Below are 6400 nucleotides of genomic sequence, written 5' to 3'. Positions count from 1 at the left end.
TTTTAGGGTGGGAGATGCTGAAGGATATTTGGAGAGTGAGGTTTTCACCACCCACAGAATGTGGTGATTCCCAGGGGTTCCCCATGAGACAGATGGGCGCTGATGGGGTCATAAACTGGGGGGTAGACCCCCGAGTTGGTGGACCAGGTTTTCGAAGATGGGCCAGATTTCTCCTGTCACTGGTTGGGTCATAACGGTTAAGAAAAAGCTCAGCCCCTTCCCTTGGCTCCCACAAGACCCTGCCCCTCCCCACAGGAGCCCTGGGCCCTCTGGGCTGACATGGGCCAGGGGTGCCCCAGTGGGGAGCCAGGTCTGCACCTGGGGAGACCATGCACCTCCATTCCTTCTAGAACAGTTTTGGCATTTCCCTCTTATCACACTGGGGGCCCTGACAATGTCGCCAACATTGGAACAACACTGAATCCACCAGCTCCTTGGAGTTGATTCCAAGAAGGGCTGTGTAGAATCTCCAGGGAGGAGCAGGGAAGCACCTGAGCCACCTGCAGGAGAAGTGGCTCCCCCAGCCCAGCCCTACATGGCCCATATAGTGGAGCATCTGCTGGTGTGAGAAATACATTCGTCTATTTAAAATATCCAAACAGCGATCTGCTGTTACATACACCCCCTCGGCCAGCACAAAATGACCAGAAGGAAGCTTGTGGAAGGATCATCCGTGCATTCTTTTAACACTTGTAGAACAAGCCACAAGAGACCTTAATTTTCAGTCCCAGGAAATACCAGAAACCTCTCTCAGAGTCTCACTTGCTCAGGGGTGGAGGGGCCACAGAGCCCCACAGATCCTGGCTCTGGACTCTTCCCAAAGGCTTTGGAGAGGAAAGCACCATTCCCTGCTAACCTCTCCTCTGAGACAGGCTTGATTCCACTCGCAGGTTTGAGGTGAGAGGGGCCGAGGAGAGTCCCTCAAGAGATACATTGTCTACCTTAACCATCTCAACTTGGTCATCCCCCCCCAAAAAAACCTTGCAATATAACCTCATGGCCCCTACCTGCACGTCCAGCAACCTCTCCCAGCTTCTAAGAATATTTCTTTCATGTGCACAGGGTCTTTTAGCAACTTCTTTCACAATAGAACAATGAACCAACAACCCTGCCCCCACACACGCCTTCACCAACCCCAACAACCCCAACTGGCCCAGTCTCAGCCTGCCCAGCAGACAGCACGATACTCGGCCAGGTGTGCTGGCTTCCATCGCCCTGAGGCCACCTGTCCAAAGCTGACCCAGGAGGACAGGCCACCCTGAGGCCATTCTTCTACACCAACGTTAGCAGAAAGAGACAAGCTGGGGAAGTCTGGGCCGGGGCAGGCTGAAGAGACCTCCCCGCCCCAAGCAGAGGCCGGGACATGCGGTGACACTACCTCAGTAGTACGCTGGCAGCGTCTAGGAGGGAAGGAGCAGCTGCCCAGGCCCAGCCATGTGGATGAGGACCAAGCAGTAGTTGGGCTTGTCCGGCCGCCGTGGGGACACCCAGGCACCTCGGCTATCACAGCTTCCTTCTGCAGGAGGTCTGGCTCTGTGGGGCAAGGCCACCTTCAGGCCAGGACAGAGGAAGCTGAGGAAGGAAAGGCCAGCCTCTCTAGGGATGCACCTGCTGGGCGGACCCCTTCCCTCCAGGCACCGCATGACAAAAGGAGTGACAGCTGTACTCTCTGCATAGGGGCGGCTGTTGAGCTGAGCCTTAACTGGGTTCTAAGTTCATGAGCCTACTCCCCAAAGCCCAATGCTTGCAGCATGTGCCTTTACCAAAAGTTTAGCCGCACGGGGACACAGAGCCCAGAAAACTCGCAACTACTTAAACAATCCAAGGACGGCTACTAACATGACTTCCAAATTAGTGTTTTCCTCCAAAGGAGGAAAAAATCTCAGGGTTATTTCGATCATTTTGAATTAATTATTTTATAATCTTCTGTGCTATGGGTTGAATCATGCCCTCCCAAAATAGATATGTTGAAGTCCTAACCTCCAGAATCTCTGAATGTGACCTTATTTGGAAATAGGGTGGTTGCAGATGGAGTTAGTTAAGACGAGGTCCTGCAAAATAAAGTGTCAGTGGCTGAGAGATTTCAGACAGGGTTGGGATGTTATCTTGCAGGTTATTCTTACGCATTATAGAGATATCCCTTTTTAGTTTATGGGGCATTGGAGTGGCTAGAGGGAAGTACCTGAAACTGTTGGGCTGTGTTCCAGTAGCCCTGATTCTTGAAGAAGATTGTATAAAGACACGTTTACAGTGTGACTGTGTGATCATGAGTAACTTGTGTCTGATGCTCCTTTTATCTAGGGTATGAACCGATGAGTAAAAAAAATACAGATAAAAAATAAATAAGTGGAGAGAGAGGGTTAAATAAACAGGTAGGTGGGCAGATGGTCAATGAGAGGGAGGGGTAAGGGGTATGGGAGGTATGAGGTTTTTTTCTTAATTTTTTTTTCTGGAGTGCTGCAAATGTTCTAGAAAATTATCATGTTGATGAATACACAACTATGTGATGATATTGTGAGCCATTGATTGTAACCATGTATGGACTGTATGTGTGTGAAGATGTATCAATAAAAATACATATAAAAAAAAAGAGGTCCTGATGGAGGGCCGACGCCTCTGGTTGAAGGGGGGGACACGCAGACACACCGGAGACGGCCACCTGACAACAGAGACGGAGATGGAGTGGCGCAGCTGCAAGCCCAAGAGCCCTAAGAAGGGCTCACAGCCACCAGAAGCCAGGAGAGGCCCCTCCCCGATGGGTTTCAGAGGGAGCCTGGCCCTGCCCACACCTTGACTTCAGATTTCCAGCCTGCAGAACTAGGAGACAATGACTCTCTATGTTTTACGCCACCCGATTTGTGGTCCTTTGTTACCGCAGCCCTGGGAAATGAATACATTCTCCTCTAAGAATTTCATGGGGTTGGGAAATGCCCCCAGACAGAAAGGAGACCACCAAAGACAGATGCTGATGACGCTTGGTTCCCAGCTTATCTATGCTTATTGATTTCTTACATGATTATGATCATTTTGTCTTTGCAACATCAAGTTCTGTTCCTTCCCATAGGAATGGTAGAAGTCTACCTCTGCCTCTGTTTTGACCTGGCCTGTTCCACTCACACAGTTCCAGGCGGTGCCTTCACATTGTGCTGTATGGCAACAGTGCCCGGAACGGCCCTGGACTCATGCTACTTGGTGGTGGGGGGAGAGAGGGACTGGAACTCATAGTGTACATAATTTTTTTTTTTAGCATTTTTGAATTGTAAAATATATATACAAAGCAAAGAAAGATAAAAGCAATTATTTTCAAAGCATGCTTCAACAAGTAGTTACAGAATAGATCTTAAAGTTTGTCATGGGCTACCATTCCATCATCTCGGACCCTTCCATCTAGCCGCTACAGAGCACTGGAGGCTAGAAGAAGTATCAGCACGGTGATTCAGCAGCCATACTTGTTTGTTAAATCCCATTTTCTCTACTATACTCCTCCTTCTCTTTTAATCCTTCTCCCAATCTATAGGGATCTTATAAGCATGGCTGTTTGGGGTTGTTGTTGTTTTCCCAGCTGAATTTTACACCCCTTGAGGATGGGGGTAGTTTACGTTTATGAGACAGCCCCCAGCAGAAAGCAAGGGAGGTACACAGTAGGCACTTAAATATTTGTTGGAACCGTGGTGTTATGCTGTATTGCCATGTTGTCTAAAATAAGCTTGGCTTTGTGATACAAGTATGGTATATGCCAAATTAAACTCTCTGAGGACAGATGCCTGCCTCAATCCCCAGGACCCAGGACACACTCTCCTTGGAGTAGCTGTCCAGTAAATATTTGTTACATGAACATATACTCAGACAATGTACCACCTAAGTGTAGAGTGTCATGTAGACTAAATGTAGACTCCTGGTGCTCAAAGAACCTCAAATATCACTTTACTCAAGATAATGATTCCTGAACTGAATTTTTACAATTAAAAACAGTTTATTTAAACTTAAGGAAGCCATTATTTGAAGAAGCCTTGATGGAAAGCATTATTTTAAAAATAGGCTCTGCTTGGAAAGCCAATTCATTCTCAAACTCAATTTTCCAGACTTTTATAGTTGGATGGTGGTCTGAGCTTTGCCCCCAGCAAGGCAGGTCTGCAGACACGGTGGCTTTGACCGGCACTAAAGTTGTTGCGTTGAAAGTTTCTGTGCATCTTCTTTCCAGCCAGTGCAGGGCAATGGGCATCTCCTGAGACAACTGGCACAAGCTCCGTGAGGCCTAGGACGAGAGAACGTCCAACCGCAAGAAGCGGAAGTATGAGCCGGGACTTCCTGTTACCGACACAAAGATCGGTGCCTTGTCACATACACAGTTCGGGTGCCAGGAGGCAACAAGAAGTAACGTGCCCTGAGGCTGGACGTGGGGAACGTCTCCTGCAGGTCTGAGTGTTGTGCTCACTAAACAAGGATTATCAGTGTTGTCTACAATGCATCTAATAACGAGCTGGTCTGCACCAAAACCCTGGTAAAGAACTGTAGTGTGCTCACTGCCCGCATAGGTACCGACAGCGTTACAAATCCCGCGATGCTCAAGAAGGGGACCAAGCTGACTCCTGAGGGGGAAGAAATTTTAAACAATAAGCAATCAAAGAAAATTCAGAAGAAATATGATGAAAGGGAAAAGAACGCCAAGATCAGTGGGCTTCTTGCGGAGTGGTCCAGCAGGGCAAGCTCCTCGCCTGCTTTGCTTGGAGGCCAGGCCAGTGTGGCCGAGCGGATGGCTATATGCTACAAGGCAGGGAGCTGGAGTTTTATCTGAGGAAAATCAAGGCCTGGAAAGGGAAATAATTCCTCTTCTCATCCTAGATCATGTAATAAAGGTGTTTATTGTTCTATATTAACAACAACAACAATAAGAAATGAAAATGCATGTGTAGACAGTTGACCCCAGGAGACCCAGGGCCTGCAACAGATGCCACCCTGAAGCTTCAGTCTCACCTGCACCCTCCACTTGGAATTCAGTCCATTGGCATGAGGGGCAAGCTAGAGGGCAGAGCAGGGCCCTAAGTGAGCCGTGTGATGGTATGTTGGATGCTGCTGGGTGCAGGCAGCTGACGAGCAGGAGCTGGTCCTATGTCTAATGGTTGCTCTGTGAAGCTTACAAATGTCCTAACAAGTCAAAACACCCATGCTATTGCAGCCAGCGTGGCAGGGAGGATTGCAGAGCACAGACTATGAAGTCAAGTGACTTGGGTTCGGATCCTGAATTGTACTCACTAACTGCATATCTGGGACAGTTGGTTAATATCCCTGGGTCTCAATTTCCTCCTTGGTAACTGCAATTGTACCTACCTCATAAGGATGCTGTGAAGGTTGAGTAAGTTCATATATGTAAGGCTTCTCATACTTTTTGGTCTCAGGATCCCTGCTTTAAACTTTTAAAAATTATTGAAAAAAAAAGTTGTAGACACTATTCTCTGTGATATACATATCACATATCTGCCTCTGTGTCTGTATATGTATAGATACAGAAATCCGTATATGTAGGGAGACACATAAAAAATAATTGAGGACACCAAAGAGTCTTTATTTATGTGAGCTACGTCTATCAATATTTATCATGTTAGAAATTAAAATAAGGCATTTAACTAAGGGGGACAGGAGAGGCGGTGGACACTCAGGTATTCAGAGGGCTTTCTAAAGTCAGAGAGCATCTGTATAAATACAGGGAAACGCAAAGCCATACTCATATTCTTCTTTCTTTGAGAGAAGAAAATAAAGACCCAGGACCTAAAGTACTGGCAAGAATTTTATTCTTATCCTGTTTCAGCTCTCATAATTTTGTAAACTTTTTTTAATTGTATAACATGACATATATATGGAAAAAAAAAGCAATAGTTTTCAAAACATTCTTCAACAAGTAGTTACAGGAGTGTCCGGCGCCGTCTCGCTCGGTGTCAGGTCCCCGGCCGGCGAGGGAGACAGGGGGAGAGAGACGGGCACAGACAAAACGACTCGGGCGGTAAAAACGGGTTCGAGACACACGGCGGTCGTAAGCACAGACCTTTACTGGAGTTAAGCTTGCATTCTCTGTTACAGGTTCCACGCGGGACAAGATACCCCGCGGGGGAACAACCTCTATGCGGCCGTCAGGTACGGCTCCCTGTGGGTCGTCTCCACCCACCCTGTCCGGGTAACCTCTTATATACTGTGCCCAAACCCAATAGGTTAGTGCCACGTATACAGAGGTGATTGGAAGATAGGGTTGGTGGGCGCGTGCGTCATACGCGGAAGCAGGATGCGGGCGCCATCTTGGCTCACTCGATGGGCGGGGGGAACTCTAGAGCAGGCTGCAGCGCGACCACTAGGCCTGACCTGGGAGGCGGCTCTCCACATCTCCCCCTTTTTTATTTTGACCCAGTGT

At 48.0% G+C, this 6400-nt stretch overlaps 1 pseudogene; it reads left to right on the top strand.

The window, feature by feature from the left end:
• The first annotated feature begins 4214 nt into the window (after window positions 1-4214).
• On the top strand, window positions 4215-4824 carry LOC143676204 (small ribosomal subunit protein eS8 pseudogene; annotated as a pseudogene).
• The last annotated feature ends 1576 nt before the right edge of the window (window positions 4825-6400 follow it).

Source organism: Tamandua tetradactyla, chromosome 3 (genome assembly GCF_023851605.1).
Source record: "Tamandua tetradactyla isolate mTamTet1 chromosome 3, mTamTet1.pri, whole genome shotgun sequence".
NCBI lineage: Eukaryota > Metazoa > Chordata > Mammalia > Pilosa > Myrmecophagidae > Tamandua > Tamandua tetradactyla.
The sequence above is the reverse complement of the archived record's forward strand: the minus strand, read 5'-3'. Positions and strand labels throughout refer to the sequence as shown.